Here is a 13,619-nt window from a genome sequence, read left to right on the forward strand (position 1 = left end):
GGATATCGAAGAATTCATAGCACAACAACTTTTGCCACGGCTTCAATCAGCCCAGGCCATGTGATAGGATGGTATTCGTGGCACTAGACCTATCGAGGCATAAAGATCGTATCATATGCAGAAGATTGTACAATCATGGCATCTAATATTCCTGACATACATTCTTACATCAGGAATAAGAACACAAATATCAAACGAACAGAAACCATGAAAGTACCGATAGAACAGCGCCAAATAACCCACATTGCGACGATGATGAAGGGAGGCAATAGAGTTGGATACCTCACTGTTCCCAATCAACGCCATCGCTCCCCTCTGTAAACGGCCCAGTAGCTCCAGCGATGATTTTGAAGCTCCAGCCCATACATGAGAGTTGTGCTGCATTTTCGGCCTTATGAAAGTGATGTAGATGTGAGAAGAAGATCAGACGGAGTGGAGTAATTCTTACATCGTTAAAAGAAGCCTAAACACTTGAATGCTTCTTTCGACACTTCGAATAGATGTTTAGCCCAACGGACATCACTTTGTATTTTCATGCCCAGAACATCAAGTGTACAAAATTTCAGCCAAATTTAGAAAAAATAGGGAGATCGGTTTATAGGGAAGCTATATTAGGCTTTAAACCGATTCAGATCATATTCGACACGTATGTTAAAGGTCATGGGAGAAGCCGTTGCAGTAAATTTCAGCCAGATCGGATGAGAATTGGGCCCTCTAGAGGTTCAAGAAGTCAAGACTCCAGATCGGTTTATAAGGCAGCTATATCAGGTTATGGACCGATTTGAAACATTCTTAACACAGTTGTTGAAAGTGATACCAAAACACCACGTGCAAAATTTCAGTCAAATCGAACGAGAATTGCGCCCTCTAGAGGCTCAAGAAGTCAACACCCCAGATCGGTTTATAAGGCAGTTATATCCGGTTATGAACCGGTTTGAACCATACTTAGCACAGTCGTTGGAAATCATGACAAAACACCTCATGCCAAGTTTCAGTCAAATCGGACGTGAATTGCGCCCTCTAGAGGCTCAAGAAGTCAAGATCCCAGATCGGTTTATATGGCAGCTATATCAAAACATGGACCTATTTGAACCATACTTAACGCAGTTGTTGGAAGTGACACCAAAACACCACGTGCAAAATTTCGGTCATATCGGATAAAAATTGCGCCCTCTAGAGGCTCAAGAATTCAAGATCCAAGATCGGTTTATAAGGCAGCTATATCGGGTTAAGGACCGATTTGAAACATTCTTAACACAGTTGTTGGAAGTGATACCAAAACACTATGTGCAAAATTACAGCCAAATCGGATAAGAATTGCGCTCTCTAGAGGCTCAAGAAGTCAAGACCCACGATCGGTTTATATGGCAGCTATATCAAAACATGGGCCTATTTGAATCATAATTAGCACAGTTGTTGGAAATCATGACAAAACACCTCATGCCAAATTTCAGCTAAATCGGATAATGATTGCGCCCTCTAGTGGCTCAAAAAGTCAAAACCCCGGATCGGTTTATATGACAGCTATATTAGGTTATGGATCGATTTGAACCATACTTAGCACAGTTGTTGGAAGTCATAACAAAACACCACGTGCAAAATTACAGCCAAATCGGACAAAAATTGCGCCCTCTAGTGGCTCAAGAAGTCAAGACCACGGATCGGTTTATATGACAGCTATATCAGGTTATGGACCGATTTGAAACATTCTTAACACAGTTGTTGAAAGTGATACCAAAACACCACGTGCAAAATTACAGCCAAATCGGACGTGAATTGCGCCCTCTAGAGGCTCAAGAAGTCAAGATCCCAGATCGGTTTATATGGCAGCTATATCAGGTTATGGACCGATTTGAAACATTCTTAACACAGTTATTGGGAGTCATAACGAAACACCTCATGGAAAATTTCAGCTAAATCGGACGAGAATAGCGGCCTCTAGAGGCTCAAGAAGTCAAGACCCAAAATGGGTTTATATGCCAGCTATATCAGGTTATAGACTAATTTGAACCATATTTAGCACAGTTGTTGGAAGTCATAACGAAACACTACGTGCAAAATTTCAATCAAATCGAACGAGAATTGCGCCCTCTAGAAGCTAAGAAGTCAAGATCCCAGATCGGTTTATATGGCAGCTATATCAGGTTATATACCGATTTTAACCATACTTAGCACAGTTGTTGGAAGTCATAATGAAACACCTCATGCCAAATTTTAACTAAATCGGACGTGAATTGCGCCCTCTAGAGGCTCAAGAAGTCAAGACCCAAAATGGGTTTATATGGCAGCTATATCAGGTTATGGACCAATTTGAACCATATTTAGCACAGTTGTTGGAAGTCATAACAAAACACTACGTGCAAAATTTCAGTCAAATCGAACGAAAATTGCGCCCTCTAGAAGCTCAAGAAGTCAAGATCCCAGATCGGTTTATATGACAGCTATATCAGCCAACTTTTAGCTAAATCGGACGTGAATTGCGCCCTCTAGAGGCTCAAAAAGTCAAGACCCAAAATGGGTTTATATGGCAGCTATATCAGGTTATGGACCAATTTGAACCATTCTTAACACAGTTGTTGGAAGTTTTAACAAAACACCTCATGCAAAATTTTAGCTTAATCGGACGAGAATTGCGCCCTATAAAGCCTCAAGAATATCGGTTTATAAGGCAGCTATACAAAATCATAGACCGATATGGCCCATTTACAATCCCAACCGACCTACACTAATAAGAAGTATTTGTGCAAAATTTGAAGCGGCTAGCTTTACTCCTTCGAAAGTTAGCGTGCTTTCGACAGACAGACGTACAGACGGACGGACAGACGGACATGGCTTTGTGGGTCTTTATGGGGTCTTAGACGAATATTTCGAGGAGTTACATTTTATACCCTCCCTATGGCGGGGGGTATAAAATGTGGTACCACGGGATCATAATGCACCCTCTGTGAAAATTTCAAGAATATCGGTTCAGCCGTTTTTGAGTCTATAGGGAACACACAAACAAACCGACAAACAAACACAAATTGATTTTTATATATAAGAAGAAGAAGATTGATTCATTGAGGGCTCTCACTTACCATTTACACTCAGCTACAATTTCCAGAAGTTGGCAATAAATTTATAGAGCATCCAAACGAAATAGGCAGCAATACAAATATGCTTGAATGGTAGTTTTGTATAATTAGAAGTGGTTGTTTTTATCAAAATATATGCCTTTTTTCGTTTTATTTTTATTTTAATTAATTAATGGTTCTTGTTTGTTACAAACACACTCACACAAGCACATGCAATTTTAGGTACACCAAAATTTTAATTAAAATATTTTTGTTATGTATTAGGCTATTTTTCTAAATGAATTTTGTTTTCAGCTGTGTATCAATAAAACATGTAGCCAGTTAAGCACTTCACTATTTAATTAAACTCTTTCTTTGTATTCACAAATCAATGCACTATTAAATTTCAATGAATTGCTTTAACATAAATCTCTTCGGTTGGCCGCTGATGATGATGTAGCAACGGCGTTATTGAGTAATTAAGATTTATGTTTGTTACTATTTGAAGGTGGCGCCAGATAATAGCAAGACCAAGACAATGCAGAGCAACATCAATAATAAATTCTCAAAATATTCAAAGAATTTGTTTTCCTATTAGAAAATTATTTCTCATATTGCTTTCTCGAAACTCTTTTTCTTTTAATATATAAATATTTCTCTATTTACTTTTGCCACATTAGATTTGTGTATTTTTTCTTTGCTGCACTCGCACTCAACCGTACACTTTGACGTTTTCGCTTGACTGTGTATCTTCTCACAGTCCGTCCGTCCGTTTGCCCGCACGTTACTTTTCGTTTGGTTGCGTTGCGTTCCGTACGTCTGTCCGCATTCGTAGAGGGAGGTTGGTTATAAACTTTTGTTTTTTTTCTGTTTGTATTCTTGGCTCTTGGGGGGGATCTCTGTGTATATGCTGAGAAAATTCTAATGACTGATGTCAAAACGACGAACAAACAGCATCGTTAGCAACTTTAGTTCTAATACAATCACTAGCTATCGTTGTTTTTGCTTACAAAATTACAACACAACGTTCTTTGTTTGTTTTAACATACAACAACAAAAAAAAATTGCAAATGCTTGTTTGATTTGTTTTTTCTCGATTTGCAATACCTTTTGTCTGGTTTTTTGTTATGTTCGCCGTCTGTCTTGCTGCTTTCTTCCACTACTATGTTTCATTTCATTTTCATTTAAGAGAGTTCATTGTTTTTGTATTTCTAATGTTAGTGTTGTTGTTGCACATCAACAATAAACATACATTCGTGGGGGGAGGGTTTGGAGAGCCAGAAAAACACACAACAAACTTTGCAACAACAATACGAAGAGTAAGAATTTCAAACTGCAGTGCCAGTAGGTAGGTACTACACACAAACAACAATATACACACGAGACACGAGCACGCTGCACCGCACAATACTCGATACAACGTGAACACTACGCTTACAAATAAGAACTGAATGAGCAAAGCAGATACTGTTGGGTGCCAGGCCAATATTTTGGCAGATACATATGACGACGACGACGACGGCTGTGATGAGAACGACGTCGTCGTCGTTATAGCATCGTGTGGTAGTGTTGCCATTATGACATAAGTAAAGATGGAAAAATCTTAAGCTGTTTGAGAAAAGAGATTTAAAAATATAATAATATGGGTTGCCCAAAAAGTAATTGCGGATTTTTTAAAAGAAAGTAAATGCATTTTTAATAAAACTTAGAATGAACTTTAATCAAATATACTTTTTTTACACTTTTTTTCTAAAGCAAGCTAAAAGTAACAGCTGATAACGGACAGAAGAAAGAATGCAATTACAGAGTCACAAGCTGTGAAAAAATTTGTCAACGCCGACTATATGAAAAATCCGCAATTACTTTTTGGGCAACCCAATAAAATAAATATACAAATGTGAAGAAACAATAATGATGAGAATATTTACTTCAGCCTCTTTTTAATTTCCAACCCTTTAAAAGAAATACAAAAAAAAACATTAGAAGACCAAGATTGGCAAAATATTAAAAAATTTTCTCTAAAGGAACAATTTTGGAGATTGATTTAGAGGCCACCGTAGCGCAGAGGTTAGCATGTCCGCCTATGACGCTGAACGCCTGGGTTCAAATCCAGGCGAGCTCATCAGAAAACATTTTCAGCGGTGGTTTTCCCCTCCTAATGCTGGCAACATTTGTGAGGTACTATGCCATGTAAAACTTCTCTCCAAAGATATGTCGCACTGCGGCACGCCGTTCGGACACGGCTATAAAAGGGAGGCCCATTATCATTGAGCTTAAACTTGAATCGGACTGCACTCATTGATAAGTGAGATGTTTGCCCCTGTTCCTTAGTGAAATGTTCATGGGCAAAATTTTTTGTTATTTTGTATTTTTGATTTAGAAATTTCCAAGGCTGATATTACTGTCTTACAGGAAGTGGAATGGATTGAGAGAGGAGCCACAGCAACACCGTAATGCATCGAGCTGTACTATAGGTTCTATGGTATGGGACATAGGTTAGGTTGAAAAGAGGGTGCAGATATTAATTCGCCCCATGCCATAATGGACATACATCTATAAACTATAAAGTAACCTCGAAAAAGAAGATTTTACGTTGGGAAATCCGTGCTACTTACAAAATCCTTAATTGTTTGCCATGCCACTCCCCTAAGCTGGTTCATGTCTGTGATATTGTGTCTCCACCTAAGTGCCGATATCTATTGGAAGTGAAAGCCGGGACGTCTCATCATCTTCCCACATGCTATCACTTGCCGCACCAATTTCACATAAGTGAGCATGTAGTCCTATGTGTCCCCTTATGATACCAATACCTAAACTGACCTCCTTCTTTCTGCCTTTAAGTAATAGCCTCGTCTTCTCACGATCTGGATCCCCCCATAGGATTTTCGCCGTCCTACCTACCGTTTCGCTGTTCCACAATTTTGCATGCGCATTCGTCGCCACTCCCTTAACTCGGACTGCGTCGACCCGAAAGGCTTCGGGTTAACCAAGCTTATTGACGGCAGTACTCTGGCGTACACGGGCAAATCGTCTGTCCTTTCATTTCCCTCTTACTCCGTTATGGCCCGGCACCCAAACGAGGCGGATTTTGCCATACTCAGAGAAGGCGTTAATCTCCTTCTTACACTGCAAGACTGTTCGTGACCTTACCGTCCTTACCACACCACTTCACGCATTCCATGATCACCCGGATCTCCGCCTGCAGGACCGTATTATGGTCAGGTAGTCTAAAACAGATCTCAGTCCCTAGGTTCTCTATGCAAAACCCCAGGCCCACTCTGTCCTCTAGCTTTGATCCATCCGTGTAACATAATCTTCCAGATGGCAATACAAGGGTTCCGGCAATCCAAGACTGTGCCGATGGCAGCAGTGCCTCCCACTCGACTTCAAGGTTCATCTCAGGTATCCGATCGGAAACTTCTTTCCTTCCTTCCAGGTCCTTCCAGTTAATGCCCGGACTTAGCGTCGAACAGACTCACACTTTGATGCGGATACGATACCAGACTTGAACCAAATTGAGGTCTTAGAATAGATAATGATATGGATTTTGCGGGAAGTACGGAATTACTGCGTTACTTTTCGGTGTTTGGAGGGCACAACGTGCCGATCGCTGGCTCAAGTGTATGTCCATAGTGGTATGGTGGGGATTCTAATCCGCACCCTCTTCTTCAAGATAGCCTAACCCACTATATTTTCATCGAATACAAACACGCTCTCGACAGCCCTATACTTTCTAAGGCCCTATACTTTCTAAGGTAATTTATTGTTAAGACTTTGTAGGATGATGCTGGGGAACTAGTGTCCTCGAACCATTCAATTCCGAACTAAGTTTTAGGCTCAACAACGACTTAATGGATTTCTTCAGCGCATCCATACTGGCATATATTTTAATTCTTCCCTCTTTTTAAAATGGCTCAAAGAGAAAAGTCGATCGGATTGGCATCTGACGAATTGGACAGCCACAGTGTAGGCGAAATGAAGTTCGGAACATGGTTTTGTAGCCATTCTTGGTACATTTGCCGAGTCTTGTTAATATGTCCATGGTCTACGACCAAACTGTTGCGTGCCCATAGCTCCAAACCAACTTCCAAAATGCTTTCCTGATAAAAAGTCGTTTACTTTGTGACCAGACTCGATGAAAACGTTTAGAGCCGGTCATTGGCAGTCACAGCTACTCATACCATCACTTGAGATGGAATACTACTTAGGGTGGCTGATCGTAGGCCGTTCAAATTCTCTAGGTTAAGTTAATGCGATGATTTTGTGAATTGTTCAATTAAGACATTTTTCATGTCAGAAAGCAAGATGTTCTGGTCTTAGGCACTTTCGAACCTAACTTTTATTTGCTTTGGTGTAAAACCGTGTGCCTTTTACAACTTCTAAGGCTTTACCTTGAGCTCATTTTTCAATATATGTTACACACATTCATGATTTCATAGATTGCGTTGAATTCGAGCCTTCAATCGGCAAACCATTTCAGTATATTTTTTTTTTTTTTTTTGGCGTCTAGACCTACAGACCTAAACGAAATGATGGCGTTAAGGAGCGTATGCTTAAAAATCCAACTCTACAAATAAATGCCTAAAAAGCAACTCGCAAAAGTTTCAAGCCTTAAAGTTGAACATTTTTTTAACACTTCTGCGTTGCTTTTGTGAGATTTGTGTGTAGAGTTGCATTTTTGCAACGCGACGCTCAAAAACAAAGCGCGCTTATTCTGTTTCGGCATTATCAGTATCATTGTAACGATTAATGGTACGATGCGCAAACATTTTTTTCACTTTGTGGTGTTTCAGTTCGCCAGCAATAGGTGGTATGAATTTTCCAATCAATTATTACTCAATTTCACTCTTACGCTTGAACTCCATCACGAAAAACTTTGTATACTCACGACTCTACTTCGTGGTCCGGTAGAAGCCGTAATTATTGTTCGATTTGGTAGAGAAGAGAAAATTTTTCAATATATTGGGTTGCTCAAAAAGTGATTGCGGATTTTTCATATAGTCGGCGTTGACAAATTTGTTCACAGCTTGTGACTCTGTAATTGCATTGTTTCTTCTGTCAGTTATCAGCTGTTACTTTTAGCTTGCTTTAGAAAAAAAAGTGTAAAAAAAGTATATTTGATTAAAGTTCATTCTAAGTTTTATTAAAAACGCATTTACTTTCTTTTAAAAAATCCGCAATTACTTTTTGGGCAACCCAATATTTCCACCATTTTTTTTTTTTAATTTTGGAAATATTTATTCAATGTATGTCTCTAGTTTCAAATTTCGGCTAAAATTATGTTTTTATGCTAAGTAGCCATGCGGGAGATGTGTTCCCACCATTTCCTCTTTTTCCAAATTTAATTATAGAACCAAACATTGATAAGAATTCGAATAAACGCTCATTTTAATTTGGTATAATCCAATCTTATCTAATCGCTTAACAGAAGGTCAATGTATAATACAATTGAATGGTCAGCAAAATTTTTAATGTTTCATGCTATGTATTTATTATAAAATAGTATGAATAGTGACGCATTTTTCTACTCACAGTAGACCAAAACACGTGGTGATAATTCGTAGAATTGTTTTATCAAGTTTTAACTGCCGCCAAAATTCACTGTATTCTTCAAAGTTGGCTCCTAGTTACTACCGGCTATTGGTAAATCCTAAATATGCTATAAATAAAGGAGCCACAAGCGATATACAAGTTTTAATAGATTGGGGAGTCAGTCCTCATTAAGTAAATTTCTAAAAGTTATTGCAAACGGCAACCTTTAAGTTTTATCAAATAAAATTGGTAAATTTTAATAAATACTCTATGGCAACCCTGAGTAACAACTGTCTTATTAGATTTCTGCATATAATTCTCTCTTACGTCTGCGAACTGATGTTTGTTGGGAGGCAAAGACGAGACGGCAGCCAAAAGAAGCAGCATTCTTAGAATACACACTATCTTGTACACCTTCATCGTACACACGCACAAATACACTTAATAAACCACCACCAATATCAAACACCCATCGAACAGGGTGTTTGTTGTTTTTTTTTTGTCATTTCCTCCCCCCAACGACAAAGCAACATGAAACACAACAAAGAAGATAGACTATTATCAGCTGTGTGGCTGGCTGGCTGTTTAAAGCAAACATGCATAATTCTAGGGTTATAAATAACAACAACTACCTTGATATACAAAAACAAACCTAAACACAAATGAGTAGACAGTAGAGAATCAGAAGAGAAATGCTTAGTTGGTTCTGAATGAAGCTTGCATTTCCTCCACCAGGGATCTCAAAGGCCGGTGTTTTCTCGACGAATTGGTAAAAGGAGACTGAAAAGTTTGAACCACAATTTCAGACTTCCCTAAATAATCAAAAACTGAAGTATAGTAAAAAAAACACATTTGCCCATGAATACTCCATTAAGGAACTACAGTGAAGTGTAGTAAACATTGGGTAAACTGCAAACTTTTTGCTAAATTTTTAAGCATTAATTAGAAGAACTTTTAGAAAATAATCTAAAAAATGTCTCTGAGTAGAGTGTAGGTATCACTACCATCATTAAACCATGTAAACTTTCTAATCCATAAGATTTTTGAGTTGTTACAAATGGTATAGCAATGTTGATATACCCCATCAATCTTAAGGTAGAGTAAGCCTCACTAAATCAAATGTTGCTTAAACATGTTGCTATGTTTCTGTACACTTTGCAAACCATTGGCATTGCAACAAAGTGTACCTAATCTCGTCTGACATTGGTTCTGCCTTCATAATACACACTAGCATACTTGGTAATTTAGTTTGTTAGAAAGAACAATGAACAAATTTTAACTGATTTTTTGTTTGTTTTGCTTTTTGCCAGTCCCTATTTATTTTCTTTGTATTATTTTACTGCTGTGGTCACAGTGGTGGTGATTCATATGATTATCTTGAAATGACTGATGTTTAATTTCATTTGTTGTTTTTGCTCTTTTATTATGACCGGCATCATACCTTAGTTTGTATGCAAAGCGTTTGATTTCTAAAGAAAGATTTAAGTTTTAATTATTTATAAAGTGACTGCTCATTTTTTAATTATACAAAGTCTATGGGATGATGAGCTAATGAAAACAAGTAAAAGCGTGCTAAGTTCGGCCGGACTGAATCTTATATACCCTCCACCATGGATCGCATTTGTCAAGTTCTTTAAATACCTTTTTCAAATAAAAAGACACCAGTCATAGAAAAACAGCACCTCCAAAATTTCAGACAAATCGAGTAATAATTGCCCCCTCCATAGGCTCAAAACGTCAAACTGGGAAGTCGGTTTATATGACAGGCTATACACCGATTTCGACCATACTAGAAACAGTTGTTGGAAGTCATACCAAAACGACATTAACAAAATTTCAACTATATTGGATAAGAATTGCGCCCTATAGAAGCCCATGAAGTCTAATCGGGAGATCGGTTTATATGGCGGCAAAATAAAACACTTCATGCTAAATTTCGGCCAAATCGGATAAGAATTGAGCCTTCTAGAAGCTCAAGAAGTCAAGACCCAAGATCGGTTTATATGGCAGCTATTTCAGATTATCAACCGATTTCAACCAAACTTTGCACAGTTGTTGAAAGTCATAACGAATCACGTCGTGAAAAATTTCAGCCAAATCCAATAGGAATTACGCTCTCTAGAGGCTCAAGAAGTCTAATCGGTAGATCGGTTTATATGGCGACTTTATCAGTTTGTGGACTGATTTATACTTATACTTGACACAGTTGTTGGGAGTCATACCAGAACACTATATGCAAAATTTCAGCCAAATCGGATAAGAATTGTTCTCTCTAGAAGCCCTAGAAGTCAAGACCCAAGGTCGGTTTATATGGCAGCTAGCGCCTTATGGGCCCAAAACCTTCAATCGAGAGATCGGTGCATATGGCAGCTATATCCAAATCTGGACCGATCTGGGCCAAATTGAAAAAAGATGTGGAAGGGCCTCACAACTCATTGTACCAAATTTCGCAGAAATCGGACAATTAATGAATCTTGTTATAGGCCCTGGAAATTATATCGAGAGATCGGTCTATATGGCAGCTATATACAAATCTGGACCGATGTGGGCAAGATTGAAGAAGAATGTCGAGGGTCTTCAATACAACTCACTGTCCCAAATTTCGGAGAAATCGGACAATTAATGCGTCTTTTATGGGCAGAGGACCTTAAATCGAGAGATCGGTCTATATGGCAGCTATATTCAAATCTGGACTGATCTGTGTGAAATTAAAGAAGGATATCGAAGGCTCTAACACAACTCATTGTCCCAAATTTTGGCGAAATCGGACAATAAATTCACCTTTTATGGGCCCAAGACCTTAAATCGGGAGATCGGTCTATATGGCAGCTATATCCAAATCTAAACCGATGTGAGCCAAATTGAAGAAAAATATCGATGGCTTTAATAGAAATCACTGTCCCAAATTTCGGCGAAATTGGACAATTAATGCGTCTTTTATGGACCCAGAACCTTAAAACGAGAAATCGGTCTATATGGCAGCTATATCCAAATCTGAACCGATCTAAGCCATATTGAAGAAAGATGGCGAGGGGCCTGACACAACTCACTGTTTCAATTTTTGCAAAATCGGACAATAAATGCGCCTTTTATGGGCCCAAGACCTTAAATCGAGAGATCGTTCTATATGGCAGCTATATCCAAATCTGGACTGATCTGTGTGAAATTAAAGAAGGATATCGAAGGCTCTAACACAACTCATTGTCCCAAATTTTGGCGAAATCGGACAATAAATGCGCCTTTTATGGGCCCAAGACCCTAAATCGAGAGATCGGTCTATATGGCAGCTATATCCAAATCTGAACCGATCTAAGCCATATTGAAGAAAGATGACGAAGGGCCTGACACAACTCACTGTCCCAAATTTCGACGACATCGGACAACAAAATGCGCCTTTTATGGGCGCAAGACCTTCAATCGAGAGATAGGTCTATATGGCAGCTATATCTAAATCTGGACTGATCTGTGTGAAATTAAAGAAGGATATCGAAGGCTCTAATACAACTCATTGTCCTAAATTTTGGTGAAATCGAACAATAAATTCACCTTTTATGGACCCAAAACCTTAAATCGGTAGATCGGTCTATATGGCAGCTATATCCAAATCTGAACCGATCTGAGCCAAATTGAAGAAAGATGTCGAGGAGCCTGACACAACACACTGTTTCAAATTTTGGAAAAATCAGACAATAAATGCGCCTTTGGTGGGCCTTAGACCTTAAATCGGCGGATCGGTCTATATGAAAGATATATCAAGATATAGTTCGGTGTAGCCCATCTTCGAACTTAACCTGCCTATGGACAAAAAAAGAATCTCCCTGAAGTTTCAGCTCAATATCCGTATTTTTAGAGACTGTAGCTTGATTTCAACAGACTGACCATCATTTCTAGATCGTCTTAGATTTTTACGCTGATCAAGAATATATATATTTTATAGGGTCGCTAATGAATATTTCGATGTGTTGCAAACGGAATGGCAAAATGAATATAACCCCATCCTTCGGTGGTGGTTATAAATATTCTCTTGTTTCTTTGAGAGAATAGTGTAGTTCAATTGATATTCACCTGCACAAAATAAGTGGGATACATAGCAACTTTGTCGACTAGTTTAATTCGCTCGCCTTTCTTTTATGAGATTAAATTTATAGCATCAAAATGTTTCAAACCGTTTTAATTCATAGGCAACATGTTTCATTGAGAGAATTGGTTTATGTGTCATTGGCCAAATGTATCCCAACATTTAAGTGCATGTGTACTCAATATAAAGTGGTGGGTAGTTTTTCAATGTGAGAATAATGAGACTTTAAACAAAAATTCTCTTAAACATAAATATATAACGGAGGGTTTTACTCTCTCACCAGCTTCTTTAGGTCAACATTTGCATAACTGCTCTCACTTTGCTATCTATCAAAAACAATCTGCAAATTTGGCATTTCTCTTTTGCAAAGCAAGAGCAACAAAGCATTCGACTATAATAAAATTGAGGGTAGTCAAATTGTGTAAATTATATGATGTGCGATGGATGGATGGCCTTCTCTTAAATAAAATTTTATTGGGTGCCACCACCTTTCAAGCTTTTTTTTTTTGTATGCCAATATCAAAGGTGTTTTACCTCTTTTTGTCTAGAGATTATCGTTGTATGTGTTTGACTTGCCGCCAGGAGGTCATCGTCGTTACCTTTTGTAGAATTCGTTTTGTTTTTGTTATCACAAAGTAGATCTGATATCGCCAATATTATCGGTAAATTATTTCGTCGAATTTATTTATGCAAGCATGTTCGTTTAAGCGAATCAATTTGTTTGATTAGGGCCTTATCGTCCATTCAGTAGTCATGTCGAGTACTTCAGGTAGTTCATCAGATGGCTTGGCAAGTTTCACATTTATATTTCGGTAATTTTATGATTTTTAGATAGATAAGCTATTAGTGTTTAATGGACAGACTGAATGCTTTAGCCAGTATAATACTTGTGAATATAAATCTGCGCTGCAATTCGAAGAAACGGTAGCTGTAGTTTTCTGCTGAGTCAGCTGCTG

General features: G+C 38.3%; 1 protein-coding gene across 1 annotated transcript in view; it reads right to left on the reverse strand.

Moving 5' to 3' along the window:
* The window catches only part of LOC106087365 (ATP-binding cassette sub-family G member 4), a 179,796-nt gene extending 175,301 nt beyond the window's left edge, over nt 1–4,495 (reverse strand). Inside the window, exon 1 of the mRNA XM_059364641.1 lies at nt 3,078–4,495. The gene's annotated coding sequence lies outside the window, so the exon portion shown is untranslated. The remainder of the gene's footprint in view (nt 1–3,077) is intronic.
* Nucleotides 4,496–13,619: the final 9,124 nt, after the last annotated feature.

The sequence above is a fragment of the Stomoxys calcitrans genome, chromosome 3, assembly GCF_963082655.1.
Source record: "Stomoxys calcitrans chromosome 3, idStoCalc2.1, whole genome shotgun sequence".
Lineage (NCBI taxonomy): Eukaryota > Metazoa > Arthropoda > Insecta > Diptera > Muscidae > Stomoxys > Stomoxys calcitrans.